Consider the following 13,211-nt stretch of genomic DNA (forward strand, 5'->3'; position numbering starts at 1 on the left):
TTTAGTGTCACGGTCAGTCATCCATGCTGGCGCTGTATAATACTACAAATATTAGCCGTCCCAAACGTCAGGCTCAACCGCCGCCTATCCAGTCAGGAATGGATGCTCTCTGTGGTTCCTCTATGGAACCATGCCCCGAGAATTAATATCCCAAGCAGGCAACAGCAACACGTAAATAGTCATGTAGGATAATTAAAATAGTCAACTTGATGAAGGGCTATAGTCAGTGGTTGCTATACAATTGTTACTTTTACATATTTTACGCGATTAGGGTATTAATATGAATAATCTTGCATTGTCATTCAAGCTAATGTGTAATCCCTCCATTTTATGATATGTGTTTTGTTTATATATTTTTTACAGAACAGTGTTTGTTATGAGCAGTAAGCCATAGTGTAAATAGGAGGTTATTGTTCCTTTGCATAGGCTCAACTTATGTAACTTATATAGCATTTTATGTAGACATACAGTAGCACTCTATAGTGTATGCGCATAGCTTCATTATATAGATATTCCACTGTTAGGTTGTTTGCTTACGTATGATTCATGATAACAATTTTTATGTATGTGATATATTACCATGTTTTTGTTCTTTTTCTTTAAGATTTAAAGATTTAAAGATTTTTTTAAATCACAGTTAAGCAACTTTACTTTGTATTCTATCCTCTTCTTTGTGTTACTTATTGTTGGATGAACACCTCATTGAAGTTGGTATACTGTACATATAGTCCATTATGAAGGCATGAAACCCATTAAAAGCGCATTGGAACTGTAAAGTCGACGGCTGTCACTTAACTATTCATACAGCTTTAAACAGTTGAATTGATGAGATTATGTAATGTTTTTTTCTTTGTGCCTTTTGAAATAAAGACAAAAGTCCTGAAAATGAAGAATGTTCTCTCCACAATGTGTTGTGTGTAGTAGAGGAAGCTCCCATCGGTTACCATGAACACAAACGCATCCAACAGCAGCAGCAGAAGACAAGCTGCTATGGTAACTAAACTGACATTTTAACATAGATTAAATACTTTATTGGCAAAAAAACTAACCCTTTTCAAGAGGGATTTGGCCATGAAAGAGCCTCGTCAAACTTTTTTCATTCAAACAATGAATGCAGAGTGAAGACATCACAATAGCGCACACGTTACACCAGAGCAAATAACAACGAAGAATCATAAATAATCATAATACCTCTCCATCATCTTCAGGGGGGTTCCTGGCACTGAGGCCAGGGCCACTGGAAAATATATGCAAAACATGTGTTCATTCTATCTGATAATAAATGCATTTTGTTCTCAGTCCCCCTGGCCAAATGAGATATACAGGTCTATTAAGAACGTCCAATAATATGACATATAAGATTACAGTAATATGAGCTGGGGGCTTGGGGTATGTCATATTGCAATTTTAAGCATGTTAAGAAGCGCTTTCGACACCCCGTGGAGTGCGCAAAACGGCCTTGAATTAGTCATGGGAGTGTTTAAGGCGTGTTTGAGAGTTACCCAATCAACATGTCCGTACTATTTTCTTTACCAGTCAGCTGATGTGACATACGGAATGCGCACTTTGGGGATCGTTATATTACATTTTTTCAGGCTGGCACCATAGAAGACATGACATATGACTTTGTCACATTTGGGTTAATTATTCCTATTGCACTGCATGCTGTCACCTTTATGCCTCAAAAGAAGTTGTTTCTATTGAGAAACACCAGTAAAATTATATTTTAATTTAAATTATAATTATATTATATTTGAAATGAGTAATGAGTTGAATGTGTGGTGTATGCCCGTGATCGTATGGTCTTCGCTCGTAGCATTTTATTGAAGAAGACTTGGATTGAGTGTGATACAGCGTATGAAAGCACACTTCCCAAGGATTATGGTGATGTTTTTATTTTATTTTAAGGTTGAGAAATGAATAATGAATAAATGAATAATTATGGCCGTTTCTAATCTCAACATTTCAAAAATAAAAGACGTCTTTTGCTGCGCTGTTGCCATGTCTCATAGAAACAAGTAAATAGGTCTATAAAATAATCCCAAAATAAGCGCATATAACAGGGGTCTGTAACCTATTTTAAATGAAGTGCCATGTTTTTATTTTCTAGATAGTGAGTCTGCTATATCCAGATTAATTTTAATGACACCACATTAAAATAAAAAACATCTTTTGATTGTCCACAAATATAAAGTTCTTCCATCTTTTTAAATATTTTCTTGCACATTGTTATAATGATCATTATATATCCGCCTGCAGTCAGAGTTCATAGTTTTAATGAATGAATGTGATTCATTGTGAGCTGGTAGATCTGCTATTTTCAAAAGTAAAATTTTAATTACATTTTTGTCCTTAGTTGGGCAAATGCATTCATCTGGGGATCCTTGACATGGGAATGTGCTGTGTGAGGATCACTGGTTTAAACAACATTAGGAGAAACCTTTAGAAACAAGAAAAGCAACCACAACTACCAATATTTACAAGCAACTTTACAGAAAAAGAAGCCGCTTATAATAAACAGACTTGGCAACACTTCAGCAGCGACCCAGAGCCGCTCAAGTGTAAAATCAAACAGTGCTTTATCTGCTTTTTGCGTTTATGAGGTGCCTAGACCCACGTCTAATCGTTATGCACAGGTCAAGGGGCTTAATAGCAAATTGCGCAAAGCGAAAATAATTAACATATGGACACTCCCACAATGCTAAAATATTCAGGAACGCCGTATGCCATACGTGTGTGCGTTCAACACGGGACGATAAGACTTCTATAATACCATTGTGCGCAGAGCGAGGCCAATATAGGCCAATTTATGTATTACCCTATTGTAAAACGGACATTCAAAATGGGGCCCATAGTCTTCTGGACTATAGACAGGGCTATTTGTGTCTATGTTATAATGTTAGTAGCCTATGCATGCGTTGGCATGTACAGTAGGTTCTGGTTCTATTTTATGTAGAAGTTAAACATCAGCAGGGTCACCACTGTCTCTGCTAACACAATCTGAGAACCCATCGTCAAACAATAAAGGAAAAACAGCGCCCTCTTTGCCAGTCAACAGTCTGTTGAGAGACTACTGCTAGTGCTAACATGACAGCTAAACTGATCATGAGCTAAACCTAGAAGTGTGTTACATGACCATCCCCTGGTGGACAAACTTGTAAACAGCATGACATGCAGTATATAATGCATAATGAACTGTGAACAGACAAAGCAACAAGAGACATCCTCATCCTTACATAAGTAATAGGAAGAATATGAACATGAGGCAGGCGCAATCTGGTATCACCAGAGTAATCTAGTAGGAGAGTAATGACACTCTGTTGACTCCCATTGTAAGTGTAACAATGGAATGCGGAAGTGCTCATCCTATCTCAATGGGATAGTTCCAGCCATAGGAGCAATGTTTGGAACTATATAGCATAGGCACCCGAGCTTTACGGCGAGATCAAAGCGTGTCGCCACTCTTACTAGATTACTCTGAGTATCACATGCATGCTAAACAGACTAGACTGAGGGACAGCTTCTGCTGCACATCTATTTATTCACTCATAATTAAATATATCTACCTGCTGCACTTTAGACCATGCTCTGCTTTTCCCCCCCACTTTTCTTCACTATTCACCAGTGGTAGAAGGTATTTTAACACGTGGTGAAGTTGAAGCGTGGGCGTGGCTCTGCTGGAAATTACATACATCAAACCTATCAGATATCAGTGATTCACTGGTGTGTTACCTCGAACTTTATACTATGCTCTGCTCTCTACCTGTCCTCAAACGAGCATGACAGTGTAATCAAAATAATAATGGTCAGATCATCGCATACAGACAGATGTTTTATTTACTGCGGAGAGAACACATGTTTGACTGATCACTCGTCACTCTCGTGGTGTTTTTCCCCCTCTCCCTCATGGTTCCATAAGGATATGTAGGCTACAGGAGAAGGAGAAGTAGTCCGCACACTGTTTGTAGCTCCCACAGGAATTGTATTAGGTATAAGGATGACAACGTTTCGACCCCTTATGGGTCTTCGTCAGGTGGCCTTGTTTAACAGCCACGGCAATGTTATGATGATGAAGATTGTTGTCATTTTTTTTGTTGTCATTTGCTCTCTTAATACCCTGATGCGTTCACTTGTTCCAGCTTATTGTTCCACCTTGCTTCAGGAATACACAAAATACACATTAAAGAAGCAGCCAAAACTGCAAATAAGTTTGCCATGGATAATGCTTGGTCACTGTCACATGAGACACACACTATAGCTGTTTCAGTAGTCTTATGTCCTTCTTCTATAGGTCCCTACGAATCCATTACACACTTTGTGTATATTATGTGTGAAATATTCCATTCCCCTTAACACCCAGTCCACCACAATAGTACGCATAGCCCCGTAACTTCGGGAACGGTAAGACTATATAGTCTACTCTACTACACTCTACTACACACTTGTAACTTGTGAAAACACAAAAACATACCAGGCCAGTCAGAGCAGCGTTATGGACGTACCGTAAACTAAATGCAGCTGTAGGCTAACGTTCGTCATTAGAAGAAAATCGTTCATTTGAGAGTGTCACTCAAGCCCCCAGCCCATAGGCTACTTTTGCAGTCCAGTTGGTAATGGGTATGGGTGCTGGTTGGTTCCCAATCCCAAAACAATTTGAAGTTCAGATTAATCACCACTAGAGAGCACTGAGTGTCAAGAATTGAAATGGCAGTGGAGTGTGAGGTAGCTAGACTAAAACTAAATAGTTAGGGACCCATGCAGTTTTATGTTAAAACTAGTCTAAATATCTCCCTATTAGTAATCATTGTTACACTATTGTTCAGTTCAGTAACATGGGACTGTTTGTCTCCTCTTTCGTGAACATAAAATAAATTTTACATCATGATTGACAGAGATGTAAATACCGGTAGTAGGCCTACACAAAGAAACACATTTTGAACTGGAACTTTATACATTTAGAATCTGATAAATAGGTAACTGTAAGAGATTTCACTGTACTATTACAGTAAATTACTGGCAGCACTGACGCCCGCAATTTACTGTTATTTTACAGTACATCTACTGTAATTCATTTTACAGTAGATATACAGTTTTTTCAATTACAGTATATAACTGTAAATTAAATGTGGGCCTATGGTAATTTAACAGCATACCGTTTTTCAATTACAGTACATAACTGTAAATTAAATGTGGGTTCATGTTAATTAAACAGCATACTTTTTTTTCCATTACAGTATATAACTGTAAATTAAATGTGGGCCTATGGTAATTTAACAGCATACCGTTTTTCAATTACAGTACATAACTGTAAATTAAATGTGGGTTCATGGTAATTAAACAGCATACTTTTTTTTCAATTACAGTATATAACTGTAAATTAAATGTCTGTTCATGGTAATTTAACAGCATATCATCTGTTCAATTACAGTATATAACTTTAAATTAAATGTGGGTTCATGGTAATTTAACAGCATACAGTATTTTGAAATGCAGTAAAAATACAGTATAACTATGGGTTTTACTGTCATTTTACAGTATGTTCCAGTATGCATGTTTTCAATAAAATGTAATACAAATTAAATTATTGATATACAACTAATACAAAACACACAGGTATAGATATTCAACACGTTTATAACATACAAGTTGGTTTATTATTAAAGCTGCTATTCAACAATAGTCTCCATTAAAACTTTTTTCTATTATTTTAAAGGCAATCAATAATAAATGACAGACTGACTGACTGACAGACTCATGCATGGGTAGACAATGAGCAAACAGTCTCAATTAACCCCCCAAAAAAACAATAAATAAAAGATAAACAGTTTAAATTAACAACCTGTCAGGACATGGCAAAAACGGCATCTGCATTATAATGCAATATTAATACAGCAGCATCAAGAACAATCTTTTAACAGCATTGTATCAGTCTAGCCAACATGCAAAATACTTAACATGAGAGGTAACGGCATCATCTGCATCATACGCAATATTAATATGCAGCATCAATACAATCATTTTAACAGCAGTGCATCACAGTTGAAGTGCAAATACTTAACATGAAAGGGAGACTGTGACAGCTGTTGGCTGTTTTGATTATGTTTGATTAATGATTATTTAATATATATAGAGCTGATGCTATCATATCTCTATATATTTATTAGTATGCTTGTTTAGCAGGTACTAGGTTATAGGAGGAGCGCCTATTATGTTGCCTGGTACTGGTTGTTGCTTCTGTCCCCTGCAGGTGCTGAGCATTGTTGTCCCTAATGTGTTGCCGTCCTGAGGAGGGCCTGGCTTGGAGCCTGATCAGCCCTCGGATTGGTCCTGTGGCAGCTCAGGCCTTGCTTCCTGGACTATAAAGCTCACTCTCTGTCTGGACTTCGGGGTGGGAACACTGCTGCGTGTGGTGTGGGAGCACTCCAGCGTGTGGCCTTCCCTCCAGCCGACTGCTTATGTGTTTCATGTCAGGTTTAGTTGTAGTTCCATTTGTCTGTGTGTTAGGTTGTGTCGTTTGTTCATCCATCATGTAAGTCATTCTATAATTCTGGGCTCACAGAGCCATTCTGGTTATCATTCTGTCCGCCATTTTGTCATGCACTAAGCCACTTTGTTATTTATTCTGCTGTGAGTATTAAACCAAATACTCTTTTATGAGCCGTGTTGTTCTTTCATACATGTTACGGGCAGTAAAACCCCTAGACTTGAACCGTTTCGTAACATAATTGGTTCGTCCGGTCTCTTGATTATTTTTTTTTCAAGAGTGAACCCAAAGTTAATAATTGGTGGCATGTCTGGTCTTTTGGTTGGTACCATGTTAAGTGCATATTGTTAAGTGGCTGTTTGTCAGTTTTCCAAAAGAAAGTTGAGCTTGTACTGTGTTCATTTGGTCTCTCTTTCTTGTTTGGTTGTTGCTAAAACTGAGCCCATACTCCTATATGGTGTCTCTTTTTTAGTAATATTCGTTTGGTGAACCTGTATTTGTTAAAAGAAAGTAACATGGTGTTTTTTCTTTTTCTCTGTCCTGTTTGTGATCGGCTGGAGTTGCTGTGGTAGGTATGTGGCTCGTATTTTGTGCACCTTTAAGTTTGGTTAGTTTAGGTGAATTGGAAAAACTAAAAACTGTTAGACTACCAAATCTCTTAATTAGAATATCTGTAGTGGGGCTGCTAAGAGTTAAGAGTGGTGGCAGAGCTGTTGGTTCTAGCCTACGTGGCAAATGTGGCGTTCTATGGAAAGCGGGCCAGTACAGATCTGGTTCTGGAGGGTCGGGTCCCCGGAGCCGTGCTGGCCTACCGAGAGTGACTGGGGGGGGCCCAGTCACCACCCTGGGGGCTTGGGAGCATCCATCGTCTCCGGGAGGTGGAACTCAAGGTGACTCTGCTATGACAGCGGGAGAAACTTGGGTGACACCACCTGTCTGACAGGGTGCCTCCTATCGGCATAACCACCGCTCCCCCAGTCTGAAGATGCAGCCACGGGAGAGAAATGCCGGTCTGGAGCGCGGTGCTCCTGCTCTAAGCCCACCACTCAAGTGCCTCGGTCCCATATGCTGCAGAGAAGGTGAGAGTGAAATTCTGTTTTTCAGCGTTTATGTTGAATGTGTTGCTGCCACGGGAAGATTGGCTTAACCTGTGAGGAGCTTGTTATACTAAATGGTGCAGGAAATCGAGTCATATAGCTGCTTTTGCCCTCCGTTCAGTTGTGCTGGTATCGCACTAATTTTGATATGATGCAGTGGTGCTGTGATGGCACCGTTCGTATTTCTGTAATCCATAACCTTATACAGATGAGGGTGGACAAGAAATGTAGTGAAATGTTTTGTTTGGCCGTGTTGTGGTGTGTGCAAACTCCGGAGGCTGGCACCCATGGCAGCAGTCAAACCTCGTATCGTTTCTTTTGTTTCGTTCAAGTTGTCCTATGTTGGACTTGGGTACATTTAGTGGTTGTGCATTCAACCGTAGAGGTTATTTAAACAAAGTGGGTTTTTATACCTCGTTCTGGGGTCATGTCGTTGGTGGTAAATTACCTAAACCATTGTGGTCTGTTAGTGTGTAATTCAAACTGATTCTGAAAGTGTGACAGGTTATTTTATAACCTTACGTACCAAATGTTGAATGTAGTTTGGGTATTCGTTTTGTTAGTTGGCAAGGCATTTACCACACAACAAAATGTGGTTTTGATATATGGTGTTTTAAACTGTTCAGGTACTACTCGTTTCTTGTCACTGCTATTTTGCTATGGACAGGCCGCGTTTTTGCGTCTATTTTTGCCATGATGTTGTAGAAGCTTCAGAGGCTTCTTTAAATTATATTTGTAGCATTTTTCTATGCGCGTCCGCGACGCTGTTTTTTTTTATAGAAATAGTCCGATTTTTGCGAGCAGAAACCAAATTCGTTTTTGCATACCGGTGTTTACACTTTTTCGTGGATTCCTAAATTGTGAAGGGGTTTGGTGAGCCATTACCCTAACATACTAAAGTGGAATTCAGGCATGCGTTTTATTGCCACGGTTTTTTCGATGGCACTTGTCACTTTACACTTTTGGAGTAAAGGCTTGTGTTTTGTGTCTGCTAGTGCTTGAACAGGTTGAACTTTTGTTCAGTATGTATTGTGGAGAAAGCGTACAAGTTAAGTGATTGTGGATCCAATCAAATTTAGTGATCATGTAATCGAGCAGATTCATCCTTGGATATCTTTTTTTTTTCGCACTAAAAAGGTTGAGATGGTGAAGGGTGATGCTCTGAATGTACTGTGATTGATCTGTCATGTGGTTTTGCTTGAACCATATTGGTCTGTGTAGTGATTGAACTAGTTCTAACGTGAGACAGGTTATTTGGCATAACCCTACATACCGATCTGAACCAGTTTGATGTTGGGCATATGAAAGTTAATTCTAAAATGAGAAGGGTTACGTGGTAACCTGACGTACCAAAGTGAATTGGTTTATGTGTTCTGTCTTTGTTTTTGTTTTTCCTGTCAAGGTTTTGTTACACTGAAGGTCTGGTCTAGAGAAGACTTTCACAGGGTGTAGTTTCTCTCTTAGGGTGGAGGGTGTGACAGCTGTTGGCTGTTTTGATTATGTTTGATTAATGATTATTTAATATATATAGAGCTGATGCTATCATATCTCTATATATTTATTAGTATGCTTGTTTAGCAGGTACTAGGTTATAGGAGGAGCGCCTATTATGTTGCCTGGTACTGGTTGTTGCTTCTGTCCCCTGCAGGTGCTGAGCATTGTTGTCCCTAATGTGTTGCCGTCCTGAGGAGGGCCTGGCTTGGAGCCTGATCAGCCCTCGGATTGGTCCTGTGGCAGCTCAGGCCTTGCTTCCTGGACTATAAAGCTCACTCTCTGTCTGGACTTCGGGGTGGGAACACTGCTGCGTGTGGTGTGGGAGCACTCCAGTGTGTGGCCTTCCCTCCAGCCGACTGCTTATGTGTTTCATGTCAGGTTTAGTTGTAGTTCCATTTGTCTGTGTGTTAGGTTGTGTCGTTTGTTCATCCATCATGTAAGTCATTCTATAATTCTGGGCTCACAGAGCCATTCTGGTTATCATTCTGTCCGCCATTTTGTCATGCACTAAGCCACTTTGTTATTTATTCTGCTGTGAGTATTAAACCAAATACTCTTTTATGAGCCGTGTTGTTCTTTCATACATGTTACGGGCAGTAAAACCCCTAGACTTGAACCGTTTCGTAACAGAGACATTGGGAAGCGATGGAGAAAGGAAGAGGCCTTGGCTTGGTTTGCATCGCGTGGCTCAATCAGGAGTGCCTGTAAAAAAAATATATATATATATATTGAGCAAAACAATGTAGCTGCTAAATACATTTAAAAAGGTTCAAAATGAAAAACTTTGAAAGGAGGTATATAATAGAGGTTGCACACCAGTAGTGTAGAGTTACAGACAATGTTGCAGTCAGGTAACAAGTGCCAACCTATAGATCTAAAAGGGCCATTCATCTGGTTTTAAAAAGGCTATTGTGTATTCTGGTATACTTGTATATTCTAGAATGTCAAATTCCCAGCTCCTCAAGAGTGATGAGACTCACCTGCTGTTTGTGTGGGTGGTACACAGTAGGGGAGGTACACAATTTGGGTGTATATTGATAAATAATATTTTAAATATTTATAAAATGGATATTTTTCATTTAGAAGTGGTTTCCTCCCGGCAGCAGATATATATACAATATATCTGAGCTTGGATTACCTATGATGTTTACACCAGCAATAGATACCTTTGAATGAATTCCAGGGTTCTGGAGGCCTCGTCTTGGTACTTGAAGTTGAAAACACCAAAAACAGCAACTCCTGACCCGAATGCCCTCATAGATCACGTGTCCCTCAACACTGATCATCCACTGGCTGTTTGTCATGGACTCATTCCCTGTTAAATAGTAAATACAAAGTTTGAAATTAGTTTGAGACTACAGAAGTATTTACTACCATACACATACATTTGACTCCATTTTAATAGATGCACAAAATATTTCTCAAAAACATAAAACATTTGGGGGACAAGGGTTAAAAATAATGGAACAGGTGTGCATATTTTAGAATGAATGACCTGATGAAGATCCTGGGAGATCGAAATGTTGTTGCAATAATAATTGGTAAATCCTTTGCCTGAAACCTGTGTGAAAGCTCTACTAGACTAGACTATTGGCCCAGCACCCACCATCGATGTGCGTGTAAATAAGTATGCTTTGAAAATGGTACATTTACATTAACATACATCAGTAGACTGGTAATGTGCTACAGTGCTGCTACAGTAGTAGCTGTGACCTACCAATGAATTCCCACTCAAAATCAACCAGTTTTTTCAGCAGTGTGGCTACCATCTTCTTGGAGACAACCGTTCCAGTGGTGGCCTTGGTACCTCTTTCAGGGTGAATACGGATGAACCATCTATGGGAAAGGAATAAGGAAAATGATCTGTCCAAAATACTATAGGTGTACTACAGAAAATAGCAGATCTACAAGCTTACAATGCATCACACTGTGGCGTTTTGTACTGTCAGTGTGTAGATTGGATATATGCATTAGAGGTTTGGTATAAAAAAAAGCCAAACAAACAACATTTTACACAACACTGATGATACTGCTGTGAAACAAGTCTATGAATCTACCTATAAAGGTTTATAGCTAGGCGGGAAATAGAGGTGATAGTTCAGTTTGTGATACAAGCATGAAATTTGGTACAGATGACCTTTACATGACCATAATCAATAATCAACCTCGGGCCACGCAAAATTCCTCCATTTTCCAAGATGGCCGCCAGTTTGCAATTGGACCTATACGTTTTGGACTACACCAATTCGCGGGGCCTATAAAACTTAGAATTTCCCCTAATTTTGGTATAAGATATGTCCTGGAGGTATTTCTACCAAGTGAGATAAAACAATAACATTAGGTTCCAATATGGCGGCATATTTTTCAATATGGCTGCTGAGAAATTGCATAAATGTACATCTACTCATGGTTAATCCACAGTTGGCGATACAAGCATGAAATTTGGCACAGATGACCTTTATATGACCATAATCGATAATCAACCACGGGCCATGCAAAATTCCTCCATTTTCCAAGATGGCCGCCAGAAATTGCATAAATGTACATCTGCTCATGGTTAATCCACAGTTGGCGATACAAGCATGAAATTTGGCACAGATGACCTTTATATGACCATAATCGATAATCAACCACGGGCCATGCAAAATTCCTCCATTTTCCAAGATGGCCGCCAGTTTGCAATTGGACAGCTAGGCCGGAATAGAGGTGATAGTGCAGTTGGTGATACAAGCATGAAATTTGGTACAGATGACCTTTATATGACCATAATCGATAATCAACCTCAGGCCACGCAAAATTCCTCCATTTCCCAAGATGTTTGCAATTGGACATACGTTTTGGACTACACCAATTTGCGGGGTCTATAAAACTTAGAATTTCCCCTAATTTTGGTATAAGATATGTCCTGGACGTATTTCTACCAAGTGAGATAAAACAATAACATTAGGTTCCAATATGGCGGCATATTTTTCAATATGTCTGCTGAGAAATTGCATAAATGTACATCTGCTCATGGTTAATCCACAGTTGGTGATACAAGCATAAAATTTGGCACAGATTACCATTATACCACCCTAATTGATAATCAACATTAGGCAACGCATTTTTCAAGATGGCGGCCAGTTTGCAATTGGATCTATACGTTTTTCAATATGGCTGCCGAGAAATTGCAGAAATATAGGCCTATATGGTTATTCCACATGCATTTGTAAATTACCATACACAGAATCCATTTATGGCACATTTTAAAGTAGGTAAGTAGATAAGTAATAAGTATACAGATTGGCCTACTGGCAGTATCATATTCTGTCCTCTTGAATGTATATTCAACCAGTGTTTCCCAGGCTGCACCACGGGGAGGTTTCTGTATATTCATTTTTTTTTTACATTTTAAAGTGATTTGAATGATTTTGAATGACCTAAGTTCAAATAGGGTGACATATGTTAAATATTATATCACCATACACAAACTTGCGTCCCATAAAGCTTAGTGCTTTCTTTCTTCTTTTTTCTTTTTTTTGTAATCAGGCAAGTCATTATAAACACATGGTGGCTGGACAAGTGACAGGCCAGTGTACTAGCAACTGCAACCACAGAGGTGTGTGCAAATAAGCCCAGACCACAACATTCCTTTTTACAACCACATCGCGTCAGCTCCTGGCATGATTTGGCCACTGCTGGAAGATCTGTCCAGTGTGGAAGCTAGGTTCTGTCCGTCTGGTGCCATCCCCAGTGGATTGGACTTGGCAAAACAGGACTGCACAAGAGTGACTGACCCCATATATGTCCTGCTTGGTATGCAGCTCTCTTGCCATGTTCCTTTAGAGCGGCACTTGTTGGTGGAATGCAATCATATAATCGCTGCTTTCTAGCAAACAAGTCCAGTCGTGCCTCATTCACTTCCTTGTAGGAACTACTTTTATCGTACATGAGTACTACGAACTCCTCAAGGACTTGCATGTCTTCATCGGTTACTGCAACAGGTGTTGAACCTAATTTGGTAAAGACTGGGGATATTTTATCAAATATCACCAACTGTGCATTAACCATGAACAGTACATTTATGCAATATCAAGGCAGCCATATTTGAAAAAATGCCGCCATATTGGAACCCAATATATATATTTCTAATTGTA

The sequence above is a fragment of the Protomyctophum bolini genome, assembly GCF_963924005.1.
Source record: "Protomyctophum bolini genome assembly, chromosome: 6".
Taxonomy (NCBI): Eukaryota; Metazoa; Chordata; class Actinopteri; order Myctophiformes; family Myctophidae; genus Protomyctophum; species Protomyctophum bolini.